Genomic DNA, 16472 nt, shown 5'->3' with positions numbered 1-16472 from the left:
AATGTTTTGTTCTTTACATAGTTGAATGTGCTGACAACAAAATCACACAAAAATTATCAATGGAAATCAAATTTATTAACCCATGGAGGTCTGGATTTGGAGTCACACTCAAAATTAAAGTGGAAAAACACACTACAGGCTGATCCAACTTTGATGTAATGTCCTTAAAACAAGTCAAAATGAGGCTCAGTAGTGTGTGTGGCCTCCACGTGCCTGTATGACCTCCCTATAACGCCTGGGCATGCTCCCGATGAGGTGGCGGATGGTCTCCTGAGGGATCTCCTCCCAGACCTGGACTAAAGCATCCACTAACTCCTGGACAGTCTGTGGTGCAACGTGGCGTTGGTGGATGGAGCGAGACATGATGTCCCAGATGTGCTCAATTAGATTCAGGTCTGGGGAACGGGCGGGCCAGTCCATAGCATCAATGCCTTTGTCTTGCAGGAACTGCTGACACACTCCAGCCACATGAGGTCTAGCATTGTCTTGCATTAGGAGGAACTCAGGGCCAACCGCACCAGCATATGGTCTCACAAGGGGTCTGAGGATCTCATCTCGGTACCTAATGGCAGTCAGGCTACCTCTGGCGAGCACATGGAGGGCTGTGCGACACCCCCAAAGAAATGCCACCCCACACCATTACTGACCCACTGCCAAACCAGTCATGCTGGAGGATTTTGCAGGCAGCAGAACGTTCTCCTTGGCGTCTCTAGACTCTGTTACGTCTGTCACATGTGCTCAGTGAGAACCTGCTTTCATCTGTGAAGAGCACAGGATGCCAGTGGCAAATTTGCTAATCTTGGTGTTCTCTGGCAAATGCCAAATGTCCTGCACGGTGTTGGGCTGTAAGCACAACCCCCACCTGTGGATGTCGGGCCCTCATACCACCCTCATGGAGTCTGTTTCTGATCGTTTGAGTAGACACATGCACATTTGTAGCTTGCTGGAGGTCATTTTGCAGGGCTCTGGCAGTGCTCCTCCTGTTCCTCCTTGCACAAAGGCGGAGGTAGCGGTCCTGCTGCTGGGTTGTTGCCCTCCTACGGCCTCCTCCACGTCTCCTGATATACTGGCATGTCTCCTGGTAGTGCCTCTATGCTCTGGACACTACGCTGACAGACACAGCAAACCTTCTTGCCACAGCTCGCTAGATGTGCCATCCTGGATGAGCTGCACTACCTGAGCCACTTGTGTGGGTTGTAGACTCCGTCTCATGCTACCACTAGAGTGAAAGCACCACCAGCTTTCAAAAGTGACCAAAACATCAGCCAGAAAGCATAGGAGCTGAGAAGTGGTCTGTGGTCACCACCTGCAGAACAACTCCTTTATTGGGGGTGTCTTGCTAATTGCCTATAATTTCCACCTGTTGTCTATTCCATTTGCACAACAGCATGTGAAATTGATTGTCAATCAGTGTTGCTTCCTAAGTGGACAGTTTGATTTCACAGAAGTGTGATTGACTTGGAGTTACATTGTGTTGTTTAAGTGTTCCCTTTATTTTTTTGAGCAGTGTATATAGTCCGAGTCGGTAGGCACTCCCACTCACTGTGCAACAATAGCCATGGTGCCAGAAGCCATATAATAGGTGTATATAAAATGAATCAGCGGCACTCAGTGGATTTCCATATAAGAATCAACAAAATACATCCATTAGTTTGCAACGTATCGGGTATTTATTACCCGTCATCAGGCAGCATACATATCAAGACATACATGACAGATAACATCTAAAAATACCTTTAGTTCTCCCGCTGTCCGCCTGCCATGCTCACCCGCTGTCAGGACCGGAAGTTCGGGAAGTCCGCTGCTTCTGGTCAACACTGGCATCAGGGTTGCCATGGAGACCTGCGCCGGCTGGCGAGACAACATTATCTCAAATGAATATCATGATTGAATAGTTTAGGTATGATTCGTGGAACTGCACATCCCAGCAAGTTGTACTGCATTTGCTGATTATCTCAAATGAATATCATGATTGAATAGTTTAGGTATGATTCGTGGAACTGCACATCCCAGCAAGTTGTACTGCATTTGCTGATTATCTCAAATGAATATCATGATTGAATAGTTTAGGTATATTGAAAAAGGGAGTTTTTTTTTGTTTTGTGTATTTTTTTTTCCCCTTTGTAAAGATATAGTTGGCTGACTTATTGGTATGTAATGCCTGTTTTTCTAAGCTAATTTACGGCCTTAGCTTAAAGGGGGATTGTATTGGTTGGAGTTTGCAATCATTGCATTCACATGGCTATTGTTCCTATTTAAAGTCTAGTATACGGCTGGATAGCCATCGGCTGGTAGTGCTTCCATAGAAGTGCTGACATAAAAGTGTTATTATATAAATAGCGTTATACCTGCATTAAACCGAAGGAAAACAGAAGGGAAACAACAACACACCAACACTACCACAAATGGTCTGCCTTAATGCCTCAAAAGTATGTAATTCATCTTATGCATATTAAGCATATCTTATTCATCTTATGCATATTATCTGTTTTTTAAAACCTATGAAAAGGCATCCCCAATCTGCTCACTACAGTTCTCTCTTATGCAAACTCATGTATGTTTCTTGATGTAATGATTTCTTGTAATTGTCATTGCATGTTTGGGGAAGTTGCTCGGTGAAACAGTTTATTATTGCATACTGACTGGTATTTACCTCCTTTGAACATTTACCTATTGTGGTCAGGTGTACTATATCTTTATATTTAGTAAGGTGTAGTCATGGTGTAAAGGACAGAGTATTATTACTGATTAGTAAAAGAAAACAAATACTGAGCAACATCCCCAAACAGGTAATTTCAAATTTAAACTTGTCATTTATTTTGTACGCTCTGGACATGGCTACTAATAACAAATGCACAGACAAAATTCTTAAAGCTATGTCTGCAAATGCTAGGAGCTTAGGAGACAAAATTCCAGAGCTAATTGCGATAATGACAAGGGATAACCTGGATTTTGTGGCAATTACAGAGTCTTGGTGCAATGAGAATCATGACTGGGACATAGCTATACCAGGATACAATTTATTTAGGAAGGATAGAATAGGAAGAATAGGAGGAGGGGTAGCAATGTATGTGAAAAAAAAGCATAAATGCTACTTTAATACAAAATATTGAAGCCAAAACTGAGGCCCTTTGGGTCACCATAAAAACTGGGAAGAAGGACATTATTCGCATTGAGGTGATCTATAGACAACCAGGCCAGGGGCAAGATTTGGACAGGAACCTATTGTTTGACATCTCTAAAATGGCTTTAAAGGGAGAAGTCATAATCATGGGAGACTTTAATTTACCTGATGTAAATTGGGAGGGGTCTTTGCAAGTTCAGCTACAAGTGGCAAATTTCTACATTCCTTACAGGGAGCATCTCTCAAGCAATTGGTGAGGGAGCCCACTCGCAAAGACTCAATATTAGATCTAATTCTTACAAATGGTGATAGGATATCTGATATATATGTGGGTGAGCACCTGGGATCCAGTGATCATCAAGCAGTATGGTTTAGTATAAAGACAGGATCCAACTCCTGTCACACAAAAACAAAGGTGTTGGATTTTAGAAATGCTGACTTTGCAAAAATGGGGAGATGTTTAAGTGATTCATTGGCGGACTGGAGGGACTTGGAAGGAGTGCAGGAGAGGTGGAAAAAACTGAAAAGTGCAATACTAAGTGCAACAGACCTTTGTATCAAAATGGTTAGGAAAAGCACCAGGAAAAGGAAGCCAGTGTGGTTCACAAAAGAAGTATCAACTAGTGTGAAAGCAAAAAAGATGGCTTTTAGGAAATACAAACAGACTCAAAATAATAACGACAAAGAGGTGTATCTGGACAGACGGAATGATGCTAAGAAAGTGATCAGACGTGCAAAGGCAGAAGCTGAGGAGAAAATGGCCCAGTCAGTAGATAAAGGGGGCAAAACTTTTTTTTAAGTATATAAGTGAAAGGAGAAAATCAAATGGAGGAATAAATAAGAATTTACTTACCGATAATTCTATTTCTCGTAGTCCGTAGTGGATGCTGGGAACTCCGTAAGGACCATGGGGAATAGCGGCTCCGCAGGAGACAGGGCACATCTAAAGAAAGCTTTAGGATCACCTGGTGTGCACTGGCTCCTCCCCCTATGACCCTCCTCCAAGCCTCAGTTAGGATACTGTGCCCGGACGAGCGTACACAATAAGGAAGGATTTTGAATCCCGGGTAAGACTCATACCAGCCACACCAATCACACTGTACAACTTGTGATCTGAACCCAGTTAACAGCATGATAATAGAGAAGCCTCTATAAAAGATGGCTCACTACAACAATAACCCGAATTTTTTGGTAACAATAATTATGTACCAGTATTGCAGACAATCCGCACTTGGGATGGGCGCCCAGCATCCACTACGGACTACGAGAAATAGAATTATCGGTAAGTAAATTCTTATTTTCTCTGACGTCCTAGTGGATGCTGGGAACTCCGTAAGGACCATGGGGATTATACCAAAGCTCCCAAACGGGCGGGAGAGTGCGGATGACTCTGCAGCACCGAATGAGAGAACTCCAGGTCCTCCTCAGCCAGGGTATCAAATTTGTAGAATTTTACAAACGTATTTGCTCCTGACCAAGTAACTGCTCGGCAAAGTTGTAAAGCCGAGACCCCTCGGGCAGCTGCCCAAGATGAGCCCACCTTCCTTGTGGAGTGGGCATTTTAAGATTTTTGGCTGTGGCAGGCCTGCCACAGAATGTGCAAGCTGAATTGTACTACAAATCCAACGAGCAATCGTCTGCTTAGAAGCAGGAGCACCCAGTTTGTTGGGTGCATACAGGATAAACAGCGAGTCAGATTTTCTGACTCCAGCCGTCCTGGAAACATATATTTACAGGGCCCTGACCACGTCAAGCAACTTGGAATCCTCCAAGTCCTTAGTAGCCGCAGGTACCACAATAGGTTGCTTCATGTGAAATGCAGAAACCACCTTAGGTAGAAATTGAGGACAAGTCCTCAATTCTGCCCTGTCAGAATAAAATATTAAATAAGGGCTTTTATATGATAAAGCTGCCAATTCTGACACACGCCTGGCTGAAGCCAGGGCTAACAGCATCGTCACCTTCCATGTGAGATATTTTAAGTCCACAGTGGTGAGTGGTTCAAACCAATGTGACTTTAGGAAACTCAACACAACATTGAGATCCCAAGGTGCCACTGGAGGCACAAAAGGAGGCTGTATATGCAGTACCCCTTTTACAAATGTCTGAACTTCAGGCACTGAAGCCAGTTCCTTTTGGAAGAAAATCGACAGGGCCGAAAATTGAACCTTAATGGACCCTAATTTTAGGCCCATAGACAGTCCTGTTTGCAGGAAATGGAGGAAACGACCCAGTTGAAATTTCTCTGTAGGGGCCTTCTTGGCCTCCCACCACGCAACATATTTTCGCCAAATGCGGTGATAATGTTTTGCGGTTACGTCCTTCCTGGCCTTGACCAGGGTAGGGATGACTTCATCTGGAATGCCTTTTTCCTTCAGGATCCGGCGTTCAACCACCAAGCCGTCAAACACAGCCGCGGTAAGTCTTGGAACAAACAAGGCCCCTGCTGGAGCAGGTCCTTTCTTAGAAGTAGAGGCCACGGTTCGTCCGTGAGCATCTCTTGAAGTTCCGGATACCAAGTTCTTCTTGGCCAATCCGGAGCCACGAGTATCGTTCTTACTCCCCTTTGCCGTATAATTCTCAGTACTTTTGGTATGAGAGGCAGAGGAGGGAACACATACACTGACTGGAACACCCACGGTGTTACCAGAGCGTCCACAGCTATTGCCTGAGGGTCTCTTGACATGGCGCAATACCTGTCCAGTTTTTTGTTGAGGCGGGACGCCATCATATCCACCTTTGGTTTTTCCCAACGGTTCACAATCATGTGGAAGACTTCTGGATGAAGTCCCCACTCTCCCGGGTGTAGATCGTGTCTGCTGAGGAAGTCTGCTTCCCAGTTGTCCACTCCCGGAATGAACACTGCTGACAGTGCTATCACATGATCTTCCGCCCAGCGAAGAATCCTTGCAGCTTCTGCCATTGCCCCCCTGCTTCCCGTGCCGCCCTGTCTGTTTACGTGGGCGACTGACGTGATGTTGTCCGATTGGATCAATACCGCCTGACCTTGAAGCAGGGGTTTCGCTTGACTTAGGGCATTGTAAATGGCCCTTAGTTCCAGAATGTTTATATGAAGAGATGTCTCCAGGCTTGACCATAAGCCCTGGAAATTCCTTCCCTGTGTGACTGCTCCCCAGCCTCGCAGGCTGGCATCCGTGGCCACCAGGACCCAGTCCCGAATGCCGAATCTGCGGCCCTCTAGAAGATGAGCACTCTGCAACCACCACAGGAGGGATACCCTTGTCCCCGGTGACAGGGTTATCCGCTGAAGCATCTGAAGATGCGACCCGGACCATTTGTCCAGTAGGTTCCACTGGAAAGTCTTGCGTGGAATCTGCCGAATGGGATTGCTTCGTAGGAAGCCACCATTTTTACCCAGAACCCTTGTGCATTGATGCACTGAGACTTGGTTCGGTTTTAGGAGGTTCCTGACTAGCTCGGATAACTCCCTGGCTTTCTCCTCCGGGAGAAACACCTTCTTTCTGGACTGTGTCCAGGATCATCCCTAGGAACAGAAGACAAGTCGTCGGAACCAGCTGCGATTTTGGAATATTGAGAATCCAATCGTGCTGCCGCAACACTACCTGAGATAGTGCTACACCGACTTCCAAGTGTTCCCTGGATCTTACCCTTATCAGGGAATCGTCCAAGTAAGGGATAACTAAAATTTCCTTCCTTCGAAGGGATATCATTTCGGCCATTACCTTGGTAAAGACCCGGGGTGCCGTGGACCATCCCTACGGCAGCGTCCGAACTGATAGTGACAGTTCTGTACCATAACCTGAAATACCCTTGGTGAGAAGGGTAAATTTTGACATGAAGGTAAGCATCCTTGATGTCCCGAGACATCATGTAGTCCCCTTCTTCCAGGTTTGCAATCACTGCTCTGAGTGACTCAATTTTGAATTTGAACCTCTGTATGCAAGTGTTCAAAGATTTTAGATTTTAAAATCGGTCTCACCGAGCCGTCTGGCTTCGGTACCACAATAGTGTGGAATAATACCCCGTTCCCTGTTGCAGGAGGGGTATCTTGATTATCACCTGCTGGGAATACAGCTTGTGAATGGTTTCCAAAACTGCCTCCCTGTCAGCGGGAGACGTCGGTAAAACAGACCTTTGGAAACGGCGAGGGGGATACGTCTCGAATTCCAATTTGTACCCCTGAAATATTACCTGAAGGATCCAGGGGTCTACTTGCGAGTGAGCCCACTGCGCACTGAAATTCATTGAGAACGGGACCCCACCGTGCCTGAACTTGTAAAGCCCTAGCGTCATACTGAGGGCTTGGCAGAGGCGGAAAAGAGTTTCTGTTCCTTGGAACTGGCTGATCTCTGCAGCCATTTTCCTCTCCCTCTGTCACGAGCAGAAAAGAGGAACCCTTTTGTCCGCTTGCCAACCAGGACTGCGCCTGATGATACGGCGTCTTATTTTGAGAGGCGACCTGGGGTACATCCCCTTTTTTGTTAAGGCAATACTTCCAAATGCCGTTTGGAATCCGCATCACCTGACAACTTTACTGGTATAATTGGACAACGCACTTATACTTGATGCCAGTCGGCAAATATTCCGCTGTGCATCATGCATATATAGAAATGCATCTTTTAATTGCTCTATAGGCAATAATATACTGTCCTTATCTAGGATATCAAATTTCCAGTCAGGGAATCCGACCACGCCAACCCAGCACTGCACATCCAGGCTGAGGCGATTGCTGGTCGCAGTATAACACCAGTATGTGTGTAAATACATTTTAGGATACCCTCCTGCTTTCTATCAGCAGGATCCCTAAGGGCGGCCATCTCCAGAGAGGGTAGAGCCCTTGTTCTTACAAGCGTGTGAGCGCCTTATCCCCCCTAGGGGGTGTTTCCCAACGCACCCTAACCTCTGGCGGGAAAAGGTATACTGCCAATAACTTTTTAGAAATTATCAATTGTTATCGGGGGGAAACCCACGCATCATCACACACCTCATTTTATTTCTCAGATTCAGGAAAACTACAGGAAGTTTTTCCTCACCAAACATAATACCCCTTTTTTTTGGTGGTATTTATATTATCAGAAGAGTGTAAACTTTTTCCATTGCCTCAATCATGCAATGTGTGGCCCTATTGGAAATCACGGTTGTCTCTTCACCGTCGACACAGGAGTCAGTATCCGTGTCGGCGTCTGTATCTGAGGTAACGGGCGCTTTAGAGCCCCTGTATGAGACGTCTGGACATGCACAAGCTGAGTAGCCGGCTGTCTCATGTCAACCACTGTCTTTTATACAAAGCTGACACTGTCACGCAATTTCAACAGTACATCCACTCAGGTGTCGACCCCCCAGGGGGTGACAACACTATTACAGACACTCTACTCCGTCTCCTCATCATTTTTCTCCTCATACATGTGACACAAACGTACCGACACACAGCACACACACAGGGAATGCTCTGATAGAGGACAGGACCCCACTAGCCCTTTGGGGAGACAGAGGGAGAGTTTGCCAGCACACACCAGAGCGCTATATATATACAGGGATAACCTTATATAAGTGTTTTTCCCTTTATAGCTGCTGTATTGTTTATACTGCGCCTAATTTGTGCCCCCCTCTCTTTTTTAACCCCTTTCTGTAGTGTAGTGACTGCAGGGGAGAGCCAGGGAGCTTCCCTCCAACTGAGCTGTGAGGGAAAATGGCGCCAGTGTGCTGAGGAGATAGGCTCCGCCCCTTTCTCGGCGTCCTTATCATCCGTTTTCTTGCATGTTTTGGCAGGGGTTAAATGCATCCATATAGCCCAGGAGTTATATGTGATGCATTTATTTTAGCCATAAAAGGTTTTCTATCGATTTATTGCGTCTCAGGGCGCTGCCCCCCCAGCGCCCTGCACCCTCAGTGACCGGAGTGTGAAGTGTGCTGAGAGCAATGGCGCACAGCTGCGGTGCTGTGCGCCTACCTTTATCTGAAGACAGGAAAGTCTTCTGCCGCCGATTTTTCCGGACCTCTTCGCTCTTCTGGCTCTGTAAGGGGGCCGGCGGCGCGGCTCCGGTGACCCATCCAGGCTGAACCTGTGATCGTCCCTCTGGAGCTAATGTCCAGTAGCCTAGAAGCCCAATCCACTCTGCACGCAGGTGAGTTCGCTTCTTCTCCCCTTAGTCCCTCGATGCAGTGAGCCTGTTGCCAGCAGGTCTCACTGAAAATAATAAACCTAAACTAAAACTTTCACAAAGAGCTCAGGAGAGCCCCTAGTGTGCACCCTTCTCGTCGGGCACAGAAAATCTAACTGAGGCTTGGAGGAGGGTCATAGGGGGAGGAGCCAGTGCACACCAGGTGATCCTAAAGCTTTCTTTAGATGTGCCCTGTCTCCTGCGGAGCCGCTATTCCCCATGGTCCTTACGGAGTTCCCAGCATCCACTAGGACGTCAGAGAAATAAGACTTAAGACAGAGAGTGAGCATTTGGTGGAGGGAGACAAGGCAATAGCAGATCACCTAAATAATTATTTTTGCTCAGTATTTACTACAGAAGAAGGGATGGGGCCACAGTTAAGTTGCAAGGACATTCATAAAAATAAGGTAAATGAAAATATATTTACAGAGGAGAAGGTCCTAACAGAACTTTCACAACTAAAAGTTGATAAATCAATGGGACCAGATGGGATACACCCAAGGATACTCAAAGAGCTAAAAGATGTGCTGGTTACACCTTTAACAGAATTATTTAACCAGTCACTAAATACAGGTGCTATTCCAGAGGACTGGAAAAGAGCAAATGTAGTTCCACTGCACAAAAGTGGAAGCTAGGAAGAAGCAAGTAACTACAGACCAGTAAGCCTTACATCAGTAGTAGGGAAAGTAATGGAAAAACTATTAAAAGAAAGAGTAGTGGAATATCTTAAATCAAACAATTTACAGGATCCAAAACAGCATGGATTTACTGGTGGGAGATCATGCCAAACAAATCTTATTGACTTTTTTGACTCTGTGACGAAAATAATAGATCAAGGGGGAGCTGTAGATGTAGCATATCTAGACTTTAGTAAGGCATTTGACACTGTCCCACATCGCAGACTGCTAAATAAACTTGAAAGCCTGGGGGTGGATTATAAATCAGTTAAATGGATAAGAACCTGGTTGCGGGATAGGAAACAGACAGTCATAGTTAATGGAGTGCAATCTATGGAGGGAAATGTTACCAGTGGAGTACCCAAGGGATCTGTACTTGGTCCAGTTCTCTTTAATATCTTTGTTGGTGACATTGCAGATGGTATTGAAGGGAAGATATGCCTTTTTGCAGATGATACAAAGATATGCAACAGGGTAGACACACCGGGAGGGGTAAAACAAATGATTAATGACCTAGGTAGGCTTGAGAAATGGTCAAGAACGTGGCAACTGCAGTTTAATGCTAAAAAATGCAAAATCATGCACTTGGGTCTCAAAAACCCAAAGGCTAAATATAGTATCAAGGGTACTATAATGGAAACTACTGAGGAGGAAAGAGATTTAGGAGTCACTATTTCAAGTGACTTGAAGGCAGGAAAGCAATGCAACAAAGCAATGAGAAAGGCAAGTCAGATGCTTGGTTGCATAGGGAGAGGAATCAGTAGCAGGAAAAAAGAAGTGATAATGCCACTGTATAGGTCATTGGTACGGCCCCATCTGGAATACTGTGTCCAGTTCTGGAGACCCTATCTCCAGAAGGATATAAATACATTAGAGAGTGTACAAAGAAGGGGAACTAAAATGGTGCATGGCCTACATCACAAAACTTACCCGGAAAGGCTAAAAGATCTTAACATGTATAGTTTGGAGGAGACAAGGGAAAGGGGGGACATGATAGAAACTTTCAAATATATCAAGGGTCTTAACAAAGTTCAGGAGGGAAATATTCTTCAAAGGAAAATAAGTATTAGAAATCAAGGGCATACATTGAGACTGGAGGGGGGGGGGAGGTTCAGGGGAAATTTAAGGAAAAATTACTTCACAGAAAGGGTAGTGGATAAGTGGAATAGCCTCCCATCAGAGGCGGTAGAGGCTAGGGTGTGTACACACGGTGAGATAAATCTGTAAGATTTTGACTATATAGTCAAAATCTTCTGAAAAGTTAGTGCATATCTCATGGTGCTAGGCAGCTTGCGATACAGATTCGATCCCGATGCGCGCTCCCGTGGGGTCGGTATCGTAAGGCTAGATAGACTGTGCAGGCAAGTCAATCTTGACTATCTAGTGTACTATCTAGTATAAAGTATAGTCAAAATTGGCACTTAGTCAAAATCGTACATAGACAAAATCTCAAGCACAGATAGTCAAAATCTGTCCTATCTGTGCTATCTGGGCTCTGGGGGAGTTCAAGGGAAATCGCATAGTCAAAATCGAACATAACAGGGATCTCACCGTGTGTACACACCCTTAGAGAGCAATTTAAACATGCTTGGGACAGGCAAATTAATATCCTTACAAAGAATTAAGGTTAAAAAAGGGTTGAGATTGCCTAAAGGATAAAATAAAAAAGGGGCAGACTAGATGGGCCAAGTGGTTCTTATCTGCCGTCAAATTCTATGTTTCTATGTAACAAAACATAGTGCAATACATAATAGACACACCAACATTTAAAACAACATTAATAGTGAACTACTTTCTCCAGCAGACTATTATCATAAATATGAGACGTACTATATATAAATGCATTCATATCCATTACTAATGTAAACCGGTAGGAATAAACCTGTATAGTGTTTAAAGCGAAAGCGGACCAGAATAGCACAACAGAATGTATATATTATAAACATACACAACAATATCCTATGTTGGTCTATAGTTATGTTATCTATTTAATATAACATATCGGGGGTAATTCCAAGTTGATCGCAGCAGGAATTTTTTTAGCAGTTGGGCAAAACCATGTGCACTGCAGGGGAGGCAGATATAACTTGTGCAGAGAGAGATAGATTTGGGTGTGGTTAGTTCAATCTGCAATCTAAATTGCAGTGTAAAAATAAAGCAGCCAGTATTTACCGTGCACAGAAACAAAATAACCCACCCAAATCTAACTCTCTCTGCACATGTTATATCTGCCTCCCCTGCAGTGCACATGGTTTTGCCCAACTGCTAAAAAATTTCCTGCTGCAATCAACTTGGAATTACCCCCATCATTAGGTGTGCAGAAATCGGTATCCGTTCAGATGGTCGACCATGTTATGGTCGACAGTCATTAGGTCGACCACTATTGGGCGACATTAACATGGTCGACACATGAAAGGTCGACACATGAAAAGGTTGACATGAGTTTTTCAAAATTTTTTTCTTTTGTGGAACTTTTCCATACTTTCCGATCCACGTAGACTACGATTGGAATGGTAATCTGTGCCGAGCGCAGCGGTAGCAGAGTGAGGCACCTTGCCAGAAGCATGGCGAGCGAAGCGAGCCATGCGAGGGGACGCGGTGCACTAGTTGGGGTTCCCTGTCACTTTACGCAAAAAACGGCACCAAAAAAAGTAAAAAAACTCATGTCGACCTTTTCATGTGTCGACCATTTTCATGTGTCCATGTCGACCATGTCAATGTCGACCAATAGTGGTTGACCTAATGACTGTCGACCATAACATGGTCGACCATTCATACCGGAACCGCATAAATCTAACTATAAAGAGAACCTTAAAGGAATACATTCAGATTTCATTGTTCGTTGAGACCCCTGGGTCCCACAGTATCAAGTGTATGTATCCACTTGGCCTCCAATTGTAAGAGTCTCTTATGTCTATCTCCACGTCTTCCATCATCCACTACATGATCAATGACGATGTGTTTCAAACTCGATATGTTATGTCTTAAATCGGCGAAATGTCTGGTTGGGTGGTTTTCTTCCCAATAAGTGCCGCTCTAATTGACGTCCTATGTAAGGACATCCGTTCTTTGAAGCATCATATTGTCTTGCCGACATAACATAATCCACATGGACATTTAATCAGGTAGACAACGAAGGTACTTGAGTATGATAGAGGATGACGAATATCATATCTGTGACCATTATGCGAGTGATAAAAAAAATCGACCTGTGATCATGTGTCTGCATGTCGTGCAGTTGGGGGGGTTCACTACGATATGCCGGCGGTCGAGCTCCCGGCGACCAGCATACCGGCGCCGGGAGCCCGACCGCCGGCTTACCGACAGTGTGGCGAGCGCAAATGAGCCCCTTGCGGGCTCGCTGCGCTCGCCACGCTACGGGCACGATGGCGCGCTACACTATTTTATTCTCCCTCCAGGGGGGTCGTGGACCCCCACGAGGGAGAATAAGTGTCGGTATGCCGGCTGTCGGGCTCCCGGCGCCGGTATGCTGGTCGCCGGGAGCCCGACCGCCGGCATACTGAAGACCACCCAGTTGGGGCACTGAAAGCAACCATTCCTTTTCGTCAAGATACCCATGGCATGTGGCATCTGTTTGGTTACATCCGTGTGGACCGTCCAGTCTCTAATGTTCTTACCCCTTCTGTAGAAGGGCATGATCCTGGATCTCTTCATGTTTGTTATATCTTTGTCGTTTTGTATCATAGGCCAGAGATCACAAGTAGTATTGCGTATGATCTTGTGTGCAGTATTATATTTCTGAACCCAATGCAATACATCATGATGCGGAATCTTATCCTTATGTTTTAATAGTTGTTCTCGTGAAAGGGCATCTACTTTAGCACGTGCACCTTTCAAATATCCTATCGCCATAACCTCTCTCCTTAAATTTAGTTTCCATAACAGTGGCGTAACTACTGCCCCCGCAGTCCTCGCGGTGGCTTGGGGGCGAGGGGCTGCGGGGGCGCCACTGATTTAGTGCAGACTGACATGCGGATGAGCGTCCGCATGTCAGTCTGCGGTCTCCTCTCCCTCCGCTGCTGTTAGGAGGGACACGGAGGGCACAGTGCGCGCCTCTCCTGTGTCCCTCCTGGGTCTCCGGCGGCCGCGGGTCTAATAAAGGAAGTGCCGTTCGTGAGCACTTCCTTTATTACAGTGACTCGCGGCGGAGACCCAGGAGGGACACAGGGAGGCGTGCACTGTGCCCTCCGTGTCCCTCCTAACAGCAGAGGAGCGGCGGCGGAGGAAGGGGGGGAACGACGCACTGAGGGGGCATATCTGGCACTGGGGACATATGTGGGAAGGGGGGGGGAGAGAATATCTGGCACTGGGGACATATATGGCACTGGGGGGAATATCTGGCACTGGGGGGGGATATATGGCACTGGGGGCATATTTGGCACAGGGGGGGGAGATAATATCTGGCACTGGGGACATATATGGCACTGGGGGGAATATCTGGCACTGGGGGCATATATGGCACTGGGGGGGAATATCTGGCACTGGGGGCATATATGGCACTGGGGGGGGGATATCTGGCACTGGGGGCATATGTGGCACTGGGGGGGGGGGAATATCTGGCACTGGGGGCATATATGGCACTGGGGGGGGGATATCTGGCACTGGGGGCATATGTGGCACTGTGGGGGAATATCTGGTACTGGGGGCATATGTGGCACTGGGGGGGTATATGTGTACCTGGCACATGGGGGGGGGGCTATATTTGGCACTGGGGGCATGTGAGTACCTGGCACCGTGGGGGAATATCTGGCACTGGGAGCACAGCCCTAGCAACAAGGACTACCTCCTAGCAACGAGCATGACACCCAGTGCATGAAACCCCTGGCAACGAGCATGACACCCAGTGCATGAAACCCCTGGCAGCGAGCATGACACCCAGTGCATGAAACCCCTGGCAACGAGCATGACACCCAGTGCATGAAACACCTGGCAACGAGCATGACACCCAGTGCATGAAACCCCTGGCAACGAGCATGACACCCCAAGCATGAAAACCCCTGGCACCGTGCATGGAACCAAGAGCATGAAACACCTGGCAACGAGCATGACACCCAGTGCATGAAACCCCTGACAACGAGCAGGTAATTGAAAAGTAATTAGAAGCCTTACTGTAGGACTTAATGTGTAATGGGCATTACGGTGTGTGGCATAATGTATCACGGACATTGCGATGTGTGTCATAATGTGTCACAGGCATTACGGTGTATGGTATACTATATCGCGGGCATTGTGATATGTGGTATAATGTCTCAGGGTCATTGCAGTGTGTGGCATAATGTATCACGGACATTACGGTGTGTGTCATAATGTGTCAGGCTTTAAGGTGTGTGGTATACTATATCACGGGCATTGTGGTATGTGGTATAATGTCTCAGGGTCATTGCAGTGTGGCATAATATATAACGGGCATTGCGGTGTGTGGCATAGGGTATAACGGGCATTGCGATATGTGTCACAGGCATTACGGTGTATGGTATACTATATCACGGGCATTGTGGTATAATGTCTCAAGGTCATTGCAGTGTGTGGCATAATGTGTCACAGGCATTGTATGTGCTATAATGTATCGGGCATTGCAGTGTGTGGTATAATGTCTCAAGGTCATTGCAGTGTGTGGCATAATGTGTCACAGTCATTGTATGTGCTATAATGTATCGGGCATTGCAGTGTGTGGTATAATGTATCACGGACATTGCAGTGTGTGTCATAATGTGTCACAGACATTGTATGTGCTATAATGTATCAGGGGCATTGCAGTGTGTAGCATAATGTATAACGGGCATTGTGATTCCTGTCATAATGTGTCACAGGCATTATGGTGTGTGGCATAATGTGTCGGGGGCATTATGGTGTGTGCATACTGTGTCATGTGCATTATTGTGTGTGGCATAACGACTAAGGGCCATTGCAGTATGTGACATAATGTATACTGGGCATTACTATAAGGAGGAAAAATGACAAATAATGTAAGGGGCATGAATCAGGATTATTTTTCTTTCCTGTGGTGGCCAACGTCTGGGCGTGCAGGTTGCAAAACTGGGGTATAAGGTAGTCTTTTCCTGCAATGCCACGCCCATTCCAATGAAGCCACGCCCATTCCAATGAAGCCACACACCCTTTTTTTGCTGCGCGCGCCTTCGGCGCTCGCATATTTAGCTCTTTATTGCTCCCAATTATGGGGGGGGGGGCGCCGAAGAATTTTTTGGCTTGGGGGAGATAAATTTCTAGTTACGCCACTGTTCCATAATGTCCATACTTATCAAATCATCCTCATTGCTTGTGATTCTTTTCACACGTAACATCTGGGAAAATGGTAAGCTGTTAATGGTTGCTTAAGGATGAAAACTATCTGCCCTTAGCAGAGTGTTCCGATCCGTGGGTTTGGTGAACAATTTAGTAACAATTTTGTTTCCCACAATTTTGATGGTCACATCCAAAAATGAAATTTTGTCCAAGCCAAGATTAAACGTGAACTTTATTGGAGTGTCCCAAGCATTAACGTCCTCC

Source organism: Pseudophryne corroboree, chromosome 12, assembly GCF_028390025.1.
Source record: "Pseudophryne corroboree isolate aPseCor3 chromosome 12, aPseCor3.hap2, whole genome shotgun sequence".
Taxonomy (NCBI): domain Eukaryota; kingdom Metazoa; phylum Chordata; class Amphibia; order Anura; family Myobatrachidae; genus Pseudophryne; species Pseudophryne corroboree.
This window is presented reverse-complemented; position numbering follows the sequence as displayed.